General features: G+C 35.7%; 1 long non-coding RNA gene and 1 pseudogene across 1 annotated transcript; one reads left to right on the top strand and one right to left on the bottom strand.

The window, feature by feature from the left end:
- LOC120151324 overlaps window positions 1-15,398 on the top strand; it is a 40,019-nt pseudogene that overhangs the window by 10,719 nt on the left and 13,902 nt on the right.
- On the bottom strand, window positions 1,537-15,339 carry LOC120151373. The gene is made up of 3 exons (XR_005518606.1): window positions 15,328-15,339; window positions 14,825-14,857; window positions 1,537-1,596 (listed from the first exon to the last, which is right to left on the bottom strand). It is a non-coding gene; the product is annotated as an uncharacterized LOC120151373 (long non-coding RNA).

The raw sequence follows: 15,398 nt of genomic DNA, 5'->3' as shown, positions 1-15,398 counted from the left end.
TATCTAAGCAGTTTTCGGCTTCACGATAAAGATTTTATTTTGCACACAATATTTTAAACTAATATGCCCTTACCATCCGGGCCTGTACACAAGAAATCAGTGGATCAACCGAGAAGCTCCTACAAAGAAGAAAAAAAATACTTGTTTCATATATATGACAATAGTTGGCAGAATCAAAGAAAATGGTAAGTACAAACAAGAAGCATCCATCAACTAATACAAAACACAAATCAGAAGATACTGCAGGGAAAGCGTGACCTGTTTCTACAGGTGCTGGGATCGGAGACTTTACAATTCTGCTAGGATAAGGCTCCTTAACTGCTGCATTCCCGAATTTTCCAGCACCATTTTCCATGGCTTCTTGTTTACTTCTTTTTTCACTTCTAGCCGACGGAGACTACATTGTCTCTGTGAAACGTATTAGGTCAAATAAGCATTTAAGAACGTTAATTGAAACTAACACCTAAGATTTACAATGAGAATCGAAAATATAGGTTGGAAAATCAAATAAATCTCAAGATGGGATAAAAAGACAAGAAAACTAATCTTTTATTTCTTTCAATTCTGAATTTTTCAACACCCAAAAGTAGAACCTTCAACATTAATCAGTTAATTTAGAGCCCTAAAAAAAGTCGTAATAGTGTGAATTGTAATGGAGGTAGTAACTTAACTCTTTGGAGAGTTTCTGATAAGGAACACTGACCAGATATTGCCCCTAATAAAATTATCAAAATTAGGAGTATAGAATTGTGAAACCAACTAGCTTACCTTTTATGCTCCCACAAGTAATGAGCTTATTAAGAAAATCACGAAACAATGTCAAAACAAGCATTTCCTGCTATGCATAGACCTCTGTGAACTCATGGCCATTAGATGATTTCTGAGTGACATTTCGAGAATGATTTGTTAATAAATTAGGTGACTTCACTTCCATAAACATTGTGTCTTCTTCATCATACATCAATGCACGTGTTCCAGGAGACAAAGGCCTTCCATTCTGCACATCGTTCTCATCTGCTCCAGAGTTGCCACTTCCATCTGCATCTCCCTGGTTCTCACTCTTAAGGTCATCAGTGGCAGCGCTTGGAACATCATAACCTTTGTGACTCGTTTCATGCAAGTGACCAGATGAAATTGTAGTTTCAATAAAGCCTCCCTCTGTTTGTTGATCGTTTTTGCTACTTTTCTCTAGAAATTGCAAGTTTCACATTAGTATTACTATATGCCATCTTCAAGACTTCAACAGTACAAAAAGTATAAAATTGTGAATTTGTGCATAAGCCCAAGGTGAATCAAGCATGCAATTAGGTAAAGACCTAGATTACAAGATCCACAGATCATGGAGAGAACAATATAATTAAAGAATTTTAGCAAACATAAAGGCAAGTGTAATTCACTCGAAGAAGACAACCAGGAAAGAGAAGTTTCACCACAAAAAACCGAGCATGATTCATGTATTACCTCAAAAGTAATAAACCCACAAAGGCCCCTGAATTATGTTATGGCCAAAGCCATCTCAAGTTTATGATTAGCATCCTTATAGAGATTTCGCTTCAACTTATGCAATTCTTTGGCCAATTCTTTATCCGGATGTGCCTGCTGTCGAAACGATTTTTTTTCTTAAAAGGTGAAAAAAGTGAGATTTTGAAAACCACATTAATTCTCAATTATCTCTTTTTAATTTAAAAACAAATGCGATTTAAAAGACCTCTTGTTTCGAAATTTTTTGGATTTCCTTTACGATCGAACAATACGGTTCAAGGAGTCGCCACCAATCTTTGATTAGGGTGTGATTGAGCACCCAAAAATGCTTTGTTATTTTAAATAAAAATTAATTTTAATTAAAACAACAAATTGAGGTCTGCGTTACCAAAATCCGAGTTCGAGAGTCGGTTACGTGTGGGGAAGGATTAGCACCCCCACAACGCCCTAAATCGGTACCTAGTCGATTAATTAACGTTTTTGCAATGAACTTTACAAATTCGAACTTAATTTAATTTTTGATCCCATAAAACAAAAATGTAAATTTAAAACATTCAAAAACACTCAAACAAATTAAATTAAAATTACCAAGTCATTTTAGAAAGATAAAGAATGTTCGATTATTTACAAATATCGAGACCAGATCTTAAAGATATAACAACCTTTTCTCGATATATTTAAATAAACGAACATTTCTTTTTCTCTCGTTCCCAAATTTTAGGTGACGAATCAATTTTTTGGTTTCACTTTCGGGATACACTTTTAATTTAAAATCATTAGAAGCGAACTTCAAATCAGTTATGACAGCCCCCTTGAAACAATTTTAAATTAAAAGTATATTACCCTTAATCCAATTATGAATATGTCGAGTTATGCAAGTGAAGCTATCATGCAAATTATGCAAAAATGATGTCATGTAAAAATTAATTAAACATGCGATTAAAATAAATGAGTAAATAAATCTAAAGCTAAAATTACTATTAAACAAAGACCACAAAAAAAACTATCAATGCATTACATATACCAAGATCAACATAAAACTGAGACCACTTGTAAAACTAAAATGAAAACCGAGAAAATGTTATGCCAAATATGCAACATCACATAAACTTAAAATAACATACCCACATGACTAAAATGTGACATGCAAAAACCTTAAAGTCTAATATCTAAACAATGTAAATTAAACAAATCAATATTTAGGACGAAAATTAAATGAACATAAAATAAATAGACATAATTAGATACATGCAATTTTCTACCTAGGGACTAAAATGTAACATGCAAAAATTAACAATTTAATGTTTAAAATAGCAAAGATTAAATACAAGAATACTTATGGCTAAAATTAGATGCGGGTAAAATAAAGAGACAAAACTATAAACATGCAAATGTTGATTTATGGACTAAAACGAACATGCAACCATTCAGAAGTTAAATGTCTAAAATAACAAAAACTAAATAACATAACATTTGGGACTGAAAATTAAAACGCATAAAATAAAGATGCAAAATTGGAAACATGAAAACATTCGGTTTGGGGACCAAAATGAAAATAAACACAAGAACTATAGGGATTAAACGAAATTCTAAGGACTCGGTGGCTAAAAGCTAATTAACCCTAAAATTTTAACATATAACCTAAACCTAAACTAAAAAACACAATTCACGTGGAACATATTCAGCTTCCTCCCCTTCTCTTCACTTTCCATCTCTCCCTCAGCCACACACAGTACCGTTCAACACATGAACCCCCTCCATATCTCGGTCATGTTTTAAATTGCTTGGCCACCATACTTTGGTGGCCACCTTTCTTTCGACCATAGCTCGCCATCACCGCCTCTCGTCCTACAACTCTACACAATCGAGCCTAATAAAGTTGGCCACCGTTCGAGATGGTTCCCTCCTTAATTCTGACCGTCAACAGAAGCCGAGGTAAACGACCCTAACTTTCTATTCCCATTTTCTGGTTCGAAACTATATTAGGAAAATGCCCTTGAAAATGAAAAAGAGATTTCTCATTGGTGTTATTTCTTGTGTGAATCGGATATGGGTAAGAGAATTGATTGAATCTTTTATTTCTTTTCCAAAACAGAAAAATATGAGAAATGCTTAGTTCTTTCTTTTAGTGCTTTGTATTGATCTTGAATGTGACTTACTGAAGAAAGATGAATGCTTAAGAGCCCACTCAAATTGTTTCCCCATCCCTTCTCAATTTTCAGTTTTAAATAACAATCGCAGACATACGAAACAACAAAGAAAACAAACTGAAAAATAAAAGAAATTGAAGAAGAATTCCTCGGAAAAACGTACCTTTACTGCTTTATCTGTTTTTGAATTATAAGATTACACTACTATTTTCTTTCGTATCCTGTTTACACTGTGGAATTGCTGATAGTTAATTGGGTTCTTTGTTTTTTCTCCTCTCGTGGTGGTTCCTTCTTTTTTTTGTGTTGATTGTCTCTCTTTTTCTGTAATTTGATGATAGTGTTCTGTGTTTTCAGTGGTTCCCCTTTTCTTTTTTTTGTTCTACCGTGTGTGTATTTTTTTTCTACTCTCTGGTCCTTTTTTTTTCGTTTTTTAGTTCCCAGCAGTTAATTTTTATTTCAAAACAGTTTCCTCATTCTCCTGTATGCCTCCCCATTTCCCGTTTCTTAACTTCCCATAACCATTTCTATTTTACAGGGAATCATCATGTGGCCTGCTCTGCTGGATCATTGGATTAGGCTTCCAACTGGTTTGGGTTATTCTTTAAGCCCACCATTGCTTCGGGTCTAATTCGGCTTAACCCCAGACAAAAACGAGCATCTACAGCTGTCCCTCTTTGCTCATTGTCGTGTAACGAGAATAGAGCAAAGATCAAAAGATGATCGAGCTTGTATGGTTCTAAGAACTTCAAAAGATTAAAGCACTCCATTGTTACTTCGGGATAAATGAAACTTGAAAAGTCTTCAAATGATAAGTCTGCTCCCTATTCCTTCAGGGAGTATAAGACTCGAACAATCTTCAACAAACATGTCTGCTCCCTATTCATTCAGGGAGTATAAGACTCGAACAATCTTCAATAAAACGGGTCCGCTCTCTATTCCTTCAGAGTGTATAGAACTCGAACAATCTTCAACAAATATGTCCGCTCCCTATTTCTTCAGAGAGTATAGGACTTGATCTTCAACAAACGTGTCCGCTCCCTATTTCTTCAGAGAGTATAGGACTCGAACAATCTTTATAAAACGAGTCCGCTCTCTATTCCTTCAGAGAGTATAGAACTCGAACAATCTTCAATAAACGGGTCCGCTTTCTATTCCTTCAGAGAGTATAGAACTTGAAAAATCTTCAACAAACGGGTTCGCTCCCTCTTTCTCTAGGGAGTATGGAACTCGAACATCTTCTTCTTACGGGTTCGCTCCCTCTTTCTCTAGGGAGTATGGAACTCGAACATTTTCTTCTTACACGTTCGCTCTCTCTTTCTCTAGGGAGTATGAAACTCGAACATTTTCTTCTGCTTTACTACTTTCTTGTGAAGACTTCTTGATGATTTGCTTCACTACTCTCTCGTGAAGACTTAAGTTTAATTTGCTTCGAAAGTCGAACCTGAAAATCAAACATTATCAATCATTAATGTGTGCTTGAAAATTTGAAAATCATTATACTAAAAAAATTTAGAATTTAAGAGAATCTTTTCGAATTCATTTCTCTTGTGAGAGCTTGTCTCGCCGCAACTAAATGCGAGAGTCTTCCTTGACTTGACTGTCATTTGAACCCTTCCCTTCCTGGGACATTGAATCGGTTAATAACTCATCGCGCGCGTTTCTTTTTCTTTGTACTCGAGAAATTTTGCTTTTTCTCCTACATCTAATAGTCTGATGGTTTGCTCCAACACTCTTCCGAGAAGGTTTAAAAAAGATATGCTTCACTACTCTTCGATGAAGGCTTAAGATGGTTTGCTTCACTACTCGTTAGTGAAGGCTCAAAATGGATTTGCTTCACTACTCTTTGGTGAAGACTTGGCTTTGCCCCAATCTTCTGTGTACAAGTCACTTTAATCGAGTGATTTCTCTTTTCATACGCGAACATCTCTATTTTTCTTCTATATCTGATGGTTATCACTTTTAGAGTAATGCTTCTTCTGTGGATTAGACCTCTCAATTCTTCAGGGTATGCCTCTTTAAACGTGATTTCTTGCGTTTGAGGTTTGAAATCTTCCTTTCGACTTGTCGGGCTTCTGACATCATGCATCTTCTCTTTTCACTGGAAGATCTGTCAAAACCATGTGTTTATGCATGAAACACGAACACAAATGCAATTAAATGTATTAGTGTAATGCATTTTCTTTTATGCAAATGATGTTCTCATGAATTCATAAATGCCGATTCCATCTTCATTTGACTTCAAAGTGGTGAACTTAGTCTTCTTATACTTGATCATTCCTTTCCAGGATCTGCTTTATATACCCGTGTAGCAACTCATAGTTTCCAACTTGCATTTTTGACGAGCCCTCTGATCTTCTTCTATCTCCTTGTCATCTTTATTATCTATCTTTATTTCGGAGAAAATGTTTTCTCTCTCAACTTCTTGCTATGGTCAGAAGCATGATTGTGTTTCTCCGTTTTTGGAGACTATGTACATGACTGTGCCAAACTCCACAAAGGTCAATGGGATAGTTGCATCTGTTCTGATTTGACTCTTGAAACATAACGCCAAGAGGACCCATCCAAATTTCATTTTCATCACATCATTTCTCATTTTAACCTTGGAGTTGCGTAAGACAACCTTCATCTTGGATAATGGAAACAACACATGATCGCAACATTGATTCAGCATCATATTTACTGGCTCGTAAAATATTTAACACATTCATCTTTTCCTGTGGCTTCTGCCTGTATCTTTCAATTGGAGAAGCTTTTTACAAAGCGCTCAGAGTTTTTTTTTTTGCATGGTATTACAAGGATACCAAAACTCAATGGAGATTAAGATGGGATATTTTGGCTTGCCAACATTAATGCATGTGAAATCACTGGAATAATGCAACTGATGATGGACAAAATGATCATTTATGGTAAACTCCACTGTCAATGTTTCACCATTTTCAACACTCATACATTTCTATCTTATTGGAATTATTTGTTTAATTCAATGATCGTTCAACAGGTCTTCATTGGCTTCCAAAGATGCCCCACATTAATACCTCTGGCCGAAACATGCCTTCACTAATGGCGCAACATTATCTTATTCTGATACGGGCCTTCAAAATACCCCAACACCTCAAATTGTAGGGCTCATTCCTTCTTCATCTGAATCATGTCATCTCAAAATGATGGGGGTTCAGTCATGCCCCAATGTGGGTATTCACGGCTCCCTTCATACCAAGATCTCTTGATTTTGAATGCTCAAATTCTAGTGCTGCTACACAACAGTATAGCCGAATATCTTGAGGGCTTCTCTTCATGTTGCCCTAAACACTTAATAAGTGATCATTTCTTCTAACAAAATGTCTTGTGCTTTTATACAAGCCGTAAGATGTGCCTCTTCTGAATGATGAGATCATATTCTTCTTAATGGGTTATTGACAACGTCACAAGGAAACGTTACAAGCTCCATTCCTCGTCCTTCTGATCTCTCAGACTATCTGCTTCAAGATTGCATAATGCTTCATGCTCCGGCATTGATTATTCTTCTTCTCAAATAGAGGCACAATGAGCCTCATCAACTCCAAGGACCTTCCATATTTGAACTGTCCTGTTTGAAAATGTTTTTTCCTTTTTCTTATTTTAGGGATCAAAGAATGAAAGATTTTTTATAAAATATTGTCCCTTAATTCAGGCTCACAATCGAATCAAATCATAAACATGGGTTCACAAAATATCAAAAGAATCAACATCTCTTTAATATTTTCAGGGTTATAGCTCTTTGACAAATGTCAAAATTGAGGGGTTGACTTCAGGTTGGCTTCTTATTTTCTAAGGTTTCAACGACCGAAATATCATTTCCTTCTTGGTCATCGTGAATATTGCAACATGCCCTTCTTTCTTGGCTTGGTATTTTAATCGAATGCAGACAAAATGACGCAACTAGCATAATCCATTACTAGACTTTTTAAAACACTTTCATTTCAGTTCTCTGAAATCTTCCATTTGTTCAAGCTTCGTAGACTCCTCTAATCAAGGCAGTGCAGAAATATCGATCTAAAAATGAAATTTCTGAGTACACGTGTGAAATTGACTATAACAAGTGTTCCTTAACTCCCTTAGTCCATTTTTGCCGCAACTCTTTATTTATAAAATTGATTTAATTTGCCATTGTCTGGCTAGCTGAAATCAGCTTTATTTTAATTTGCCTCTATCGGGCTAGCTGAAGGATCCATCTCATCACAAAGTCTTTGACTTGACAATCACAGTGGAGCATACACTGAATTGCCAAGTATCCAATCAAGGTCATGATTTGAATATAATTTATTCATAAAGCCAGGGCTTTCGAGTTTCCTCTATAACCAATTGTTTTAGCGGAATAGCTCAGCTTTATTTTATATATAATCATTTTTATCAGTGTAGCTGAATTCTATCCATAAAGCCGGGGCTTTTAACCAATTGCTCTAGAGGGACAGCTCAAGTTTTATTATATACATATAATATTATAATCTGGGTATACGGATCCAATTTCTTAAGCTCGTCAGGAAGAACCTGTCATAGTCTAGGTGTTGTTGAAAGTCAAAAAATCTCATCGTTAGAGTTCAATTTCCAAGCAACTGACCTAAACTAGATTCATCTGCTTGACTATTCCATCCGTAAAGATCATAATCATCATTGAACGTCATTAATAAAAGTGTGGTCTATTCAGTTTCGTAACATCATACACAAAAGATGCCCCATGTTGCCTGCTTCTATGCATACCTGAATACCAAGCCTATTGTTTATCCCCTTATGATAGAAGAAGGCTATATCCTGCAAGAAAAGGGTATAGTGTTCGATTGTATCTTCTGGGGATAAGGTTAAGGTCCTTGTTTTATCAGGTTTCAACCTTGTCATTTTGTCAAAGATTTATAACTCTAATCATTAAAGAGCTTATAATTCAGTTGATATTCAAAGAATTTCAAGTCGTAAATTCGATTCAATGCTCATCATCCATAAAGTAGCATGAATTCAATTAAAATATCCTTAAAAAACTGAGAAATGATGAAAAACAAGTTCAAACATGATGTTGCAAATGGGAAATGCGATTGTGGTGGAGCACAACCTTCACTTGTTCAACTAAAAGGCCCTACTTTCCCCAGAATGATGGGTGCCCCGTTGGATTAGGGTTTTCATCAGCATTCTCTCCCCATATCTCGATTATTTCTCGTGTCAGGACTCCTTTATCAACGAGATTTTCTATCTCTTCCATCAACGGTATGCACTTGTCAGTGGGATGACCTAATGCCCCCATATGAAAATCACAAGCACTATTCGGGTCGTAGCCATAAGCGGATGGGCTAGTCTTCATTCTTAATGGCCTTGGAGTGAGGTACTGATTCTTGATTAAAGGGGATAACAAGTCGGAAATGGGCACTTGAAAAACCTTGAGGGTCGTATTTTCCCAAGACATCTTCTGCGGCCAGTCTCGGACTACCTCTTCTTTAACTTTCTTCTTGTTAGTTCCCACTTCTATCTTCTTTTTTAGCATCAAAGAGGTCTCAAGAGTTGAGTCCTTTATCTATGCTTCACATATCTCGCTTTCCTTGATTTTATTTTTCTCCTTTTCATTACTCTCTTTGGCATGTACTTCAATTGTTTCAACCCCATCAACTTTATTCTGGCGATTAATTTTCAACTGCTGAGCATCCACCTCTATAACTCCATGAGCCAAAAGATCTCGAACCTGTCGCTTGAAGTTGCTACAATTCTCGATGGAGTGTCCTCGGGCTCCAGTATGATATTCACAAGTAACATCCTCATTATACCAACTCGGATAAGGGGGCAGCAATGGCTTGGCCAGACGTGGGACAATCAGTTGGGCTTGGAGCAACTTTGGATATATCTGGCTATATGAAAACTCTTTTGATCCCACTTTCTCCTTGCCGTTATTATGATCATATTGAAGACCTTGTGACTGACCACTGAAACATTCGCTTTGAAGGTTTAACGTTTGACCAACATCTTGGGAGAGACATTGATTTGCAAATCTCCCTTCATCGACAAGTTTTGAGCTTCCGGGGAGCTTAGGTTTTCCATTTTCAAAGCATAACAACCCTTCCGTGATGAAGTTTTGAACTTTAAATTTCAGGATCGTACAATCTTCTGTAGAGTGGCTAAACTCTTGAGAATGATAACCGCATGATCTTTTGACACCTTGCCAGTCTAGACGCAAATAAGTGTTGTACCTCGGAGGAAAAGGCTTTAAGAGCCCACTTTCAAAGAGAAATGGTAACAAGTCTGAATATGAGATCGGAATCGGAGGTGTCATCTTCTTCTTTTTTTTATTCTTTTTGGTCTTCTTTACTCGCATTTGAGCCTCCTCTATGCCTCTTTTCTTTGAGTCCGACTTCACTTTCATATTAGAAGTTTCACCCTTAACTTTTGCTTTTCCCAGTATGATCTCCGTAGCATCTTCTGGAATCTTACTTGATTTTTGGAGTTGACTTGAATTACCACATCCCCTAATAGGTTCTTGATTAGTTGCTATCATCACATTGGCTGCACCACTAACATTCAGATTCTCACCCGAAGTCTTCATCTGTTCTTGATCATTTGCTATCATCACATTGGTTGCACCACTAACATTCAGATTCTCACCCGAAGTCTTCATATTTTCTTGTGTAATAGGGTCATCTGATGATTTCTCCCCATATATCACTGTAATCATCATGCTCATCAACTTGGACATCTGTCCCATGGATTCAACTTGGAACTTCCTTGCTTCATCAATCATTTCTTGTTGGGTCTTTACGAGCTGTTCTTGAATTCTCTCGATCTTACTAACTCATGCTAAGATCTCATTCATTGTTGTCTATCTTTCCAGAAACACGTCTCAGGGTAACTTTAATTTAATTTCAGAGCTTCTGCCACATCATCCTTCACGAGTTACTCTCATATTTTCATGATTTATGCATGTAAAAGTGCTTAAATGAAAGCGATGAGAATGCAAATGTGGATGCAAAATGCAAATGCAAAAGGTGTTAATCCCAAAAGTGACCACTATAGAACAACCTTCATTTAGACAACAAGATTTCATTACACCATGTAATCAAAATAAAATTGTGATTCTTCATTTCCTTGAACCGTACTCTTCATGGAATCTGGCATTGCATATCCAAAATGGTCGGCGTATTTGATCACATTTGATGAAATCGATTGTCCTTGAATTGAATCTTGGGATCTCCATCTCCACTTTCAATGGAAAGTGCTCTTCACGTCTTTATGAAGGGTCTTTTCGTCCTTGGCATTACTGTATCTATCTCCTGAGGGAAGATCTTCATGATGTCTTTCTTTGTGGATCAGTCTTCAATCAGTTTCAAATTTCTTCATTCATCGGATGTCATTCTTCATGAATCGTTCTTCAGTTAGGTTCAAATTTCTTCATTCGTCAAATGTTCTTCTTCATGAATCATCTGAATGCCTCTGGATCTCCAGATTTTGATTACATGGTTAAGAATTTCTTGTCTCATTATGACCAGCCTTCTTATTAGTCAATCACTTGTGAATTAACACCTTGTGATGACATGAAGATGTGAATGCAATAAAATCAAAATAAAATAGACATAGAACAAAAATGGGTTAGTGCACATAATATAAACAACAAAATAAGTACCATAAACATCAAATAAAACCTACCCTCACATGCTGGCTACCCAATCATGCTTTAGTAGATCCTACCCAACATGATATCTACCCCCATGCTTTGTTTGAGCATTAAAACCCTAACCTCCATGATATCTAATTCGCATGCTTGCTTGACAAATAAACCTAACCGCATGATATCTAGTTCACATGCATTTATTCGAAAAAACGAAAATGAATGTCTCAAAAAGCTTTTCCTTGTGTACCCTCCTCACGGGACTCTTAAGGTTCGGGTTTGGCTCGACCTAAGTTTGGGATCTATGTTCACTATATGCTTGGTTCGGTTCTAAAGTAATAGGTTCTCGAATTGTCCTTGCCGGTGCCCCATTGGGCTGCCGAACCCTCAATCCTAGTCCATCACAGGCTTTAAGGGATCGAGTTCAATTTCGAGGGAACACACTTCCTTATGTCCATGCGGAGGTGAATACCATCACGAGGACCATAAGGCGTGAGCTCCAGGAGCGATCCACTATCCCATGCGGAGGTGAAAACCACACGAGGGCATAGTCTCTCACTCCTACTTAATTAGGATAGAGCGGGGTTTTAGCTCATGTCATGAAAATGCAACTGTGCAGTGTGTGAGGAAAAGCGAAAAAACACATAATAAAAGCACTCAAAAATCAATTCACAAATAATCTGAAACCATTAGCAAACAGATCAATACAACTATTTAATTGTTAATCGAATTAAATCAAAATACAAACAAAACTTATTAAAAACCAAACAAGGGATAAAAAATCAAATTAAAACAAATTTATAACTTTCAATTGCAAAGACATTTAATTAATCGATTATCAGCCTGACTCTCTAAAAATAAAGTCCCCAGCGGAGTCGCCAAGCTGTCGAAACGATTTTTTTCTTAAAAGGTGAAAAAAGGTGAGATTTTGAAAACCACATTAATTCTTAATTATCTATTTTTAATTTAAAAACAAATGCGATTTAAAAGACCTCTTGTTTCGAAAATTTTTGGATTTCCTTTACGATCGAACAATACGGTTCAAGGAGTCGCCACCAATCTTTGATTAGGGTGTGATTGAGCACCCAAAAATGCTTTGTCATTTTAAATAAAAATTAATTTTAATTAAAACAACAAATTGAGGTCTGCGTTACCAAAATCCGAGTTCGGGAGTCGGTTACGTGTGGGGAAGGATTAGCACCCCCACAACGCCCTAAATCGGTACCTAGTCGATTAATTAACGTTTTTACAATGAACTTTACAAATTCGAACTTAATTTAATTTTTGATCCCATAAAACAAAAATGTAAATTTAAAACATTCAAAAACACTCAAACAAATTAAATTAAAATTACCAAGTCATTTTAGAAAGATAAAGAATGTTCGATTATTTACAAATATCGAGACCAGATCTGAAAGATATAACAACCTTTTCTCGATATATTTAAATAAACGAACATTTCTTTTTCTCTCGTTCCCAAATTTTAGGTGACGAATCAATTTTTTGGTTTCACTTTCGGGATACACTTTTAATTTAAAATCATTAGAAGCGGACTTCAAATCAGTTATGACAGCCCCCTTGAAACAATTTTAAATTAAAAGTATATTACCCTTAATCCAATTATGAATATGTCGAGTTATGCAAGTGAAGTTATCATGCAAATTATGCAAAAATGATGTCATGTAAAAATTAATTAAACATGCGATTAAAATAAATGAGTAAATAAATCTAAAGCTAAAATTACTATTAAACAAAGACCACAAAAAAAAACTATCAATGCATTACATATACCAAGATCAACATAAAACTGAGACCACTTGTAAAATTAAAATGAAAACCGAGAAAATGTTATGCCAAATATGCAACATCACATAAACTTAAAATAACATACCCACATGACTAAAATGTGACATGCAAAAACCTTAAAGTCTAATATCTAAACAACGTAAATTAAACAAATCAATATTTAGGACGAAAATTAAATGAACATAAAATAAATAGACATAATTAGATACATGCAAATTTCTACCTAGGGACTAAACTGTAACATGCAAAAATTAACAATTTAATGTTTAAAATAGCAAAGATTAAATACAAGAATACTTATGGCTAAAATTAGATGCGGGTAAAATAAAGAGACAAAACTATAAACATGCAAATGTTGATTTATGGACTAAAACGAACATGCAACCATTCAGAAGTTAAATGTCTAAAATAACAAAAACTAAATAACATAACATTTGGGACTGAAAATTAAAACGCATAAAATAAAGATGCAAAATTGGAAATAGGAAAACATTCGGTTTGGGGACAAAAATGAAAACAAACACAAGAACTATAGGGATTAAACGAAATTCTAAGGACTCGGTGGCTAAAAGCTAATTAACCCTAAAATTTTAACATATAACCTAAACCTAAACTAAAAAACACAATTCACGTGGAACATATTCAGCTTCCTCCCCTTCTCTCCACTTTCCATCTCTCCCTCAGCCACACACAGTACCGTTCAACACATGAACCCCCTCCATCTCTCGGTCATGTTTTAAATTGCTTGGCCACCATACTTTGGTGGCCACCTTTCTTTCGACCATAGCTCGCCATCACCGCCTCTCGTCCTACAACTCTATACAATCGAGCCTAATAAAGTTGGCCACCGTTCAAGATGGTTCCCTCCTTAATTCTGACCGTCAACAGAAGCCGAGGTAAACGACCCTAACTTTCTATTCCCATTTTCTGGTTCGAAACTATATTAGGAAAATGCCCTTGAAAATGAAAAAGAGATTTTTCATTGGTGTTATTTCTTGTGTGAATCGGATATGGGTAAGAGAATTGATTGAATCTTTTATTTCTTTTCCAAAACAGAAAAATATGAGAAATGCTTAGTTCTTTCTTTTAGTGCTTTGTATTGATCTTGAATGTGACTTACTGAAGAAAGATGAATGCTTAAGAGCCCACTCAAATTGTTTCCCCATCCCTTCTCAATTTTCAGTTTTAAATAACAATCGCAGACATACGAAACAACAAAGAAAACAAACTGAAAAATAAAAGAAATTGAAGAAGAATTCCTCGGAAAAACGTACCTTTACTGCTTTATCTATTTTTGAATTATAAGATTACACTACTATTTTCTTTCGTATCCTGTTTACACTGTGGAATTGCTGATAGTTAATTGGGTTCTTTGTTTTTTCTCCTCTCGTGGTGGTTCCTTCTTTTTTTTTATTGTCTCTCTTTTTCTGTAATTTGATGATAGTGTTCTGTGTTTTCAGTGGTTCCCCTTTTCTTTTTTTTTTGTTCTACCGTGTGTGTCTTTTTCTTCTAATCTCTGGTCCTTTTTTTTCATTTTTTAGTTCCCAGCAGTTAATTTTTATTTCAAAACAGTTTCCTCATTCTCTTGTATGCCTCCCCATTTCCCGTTTCTTAACTTCCCATAACCATTTCTATTTTACAGGGAATCATCATGTGGCCTACTCTGCTGGATCATTGGATTAGGCTTCCAACTGGTTTGGGTTATTCTTTAAGCCCACCATTGCTTCGGGTCTAATTCGGCTTAACCCCGGACAAAAACGATCATCTACACATGTCTTAAAAGGGGTTTTGCCAATGAAAATACCTATATTAAAGCATATGAAACACAGAATCAGTCCACAACTGCATACGCCATACCAATATTTCCTGAGCTGTGAAATCTTGAACGTTTTTGATGGATTCAAAGCTATATATGAGAATGAGGTTATGTTGTTTTCAAATGCAACCCATTCTAATTATATCAGTAGTTTCAGCATAGAAAATGGTTGATTCAACCATCATAAAGGCTTCCCTTATCATCCTACTTATTTTATCGGCAACTGCAATGAATTTAGAAGCAAAGAGTTATGGTGGCTGTAAGACAATGCAGAAAATAATGATTGATATGGTTCTATCCATTACCATTAAAATGAAAAAGAAAACAAATTAACTCAATTCCAAACACATGCACACAAAAATCAAAATTAAATTTCCCAGTAATCAAAGGAAATGAGAGGAAAAAAAGAAATTCCCAAAAAGAAAGTAGAGAAATACGTGTAAAAGAAAAGAACAAACCTTGAACAAAAAAGGAAGATTAGACCCCCATTTTTTCAAAACCTTGTGACCAAGCATATTCGGATTCTTCA

Source organism: Hibiscus syriacus, unplaced genomic scaffold (assembly GCF_006381635.1).
Source record: "Hibiscus syriacus cultivar Baekdansim isolate YM2019G1 unplaced genomic scaffold, ASM638163v2 tig00111053_pilon, whole genome shotgun sequence".
NCBI classification, from domain to species: Eukaryota; Viridiplantae; Streptophyta; class Magnoliopsida; order Malvales; family Malvaceae; genus Hibiscus; species Hibiscus syriacus.
The sequence above is the reverse complement of the archived record's forward strand: the minus strand, read 5'-3'. Positions and strand labels throughout refer to the sequence as shown.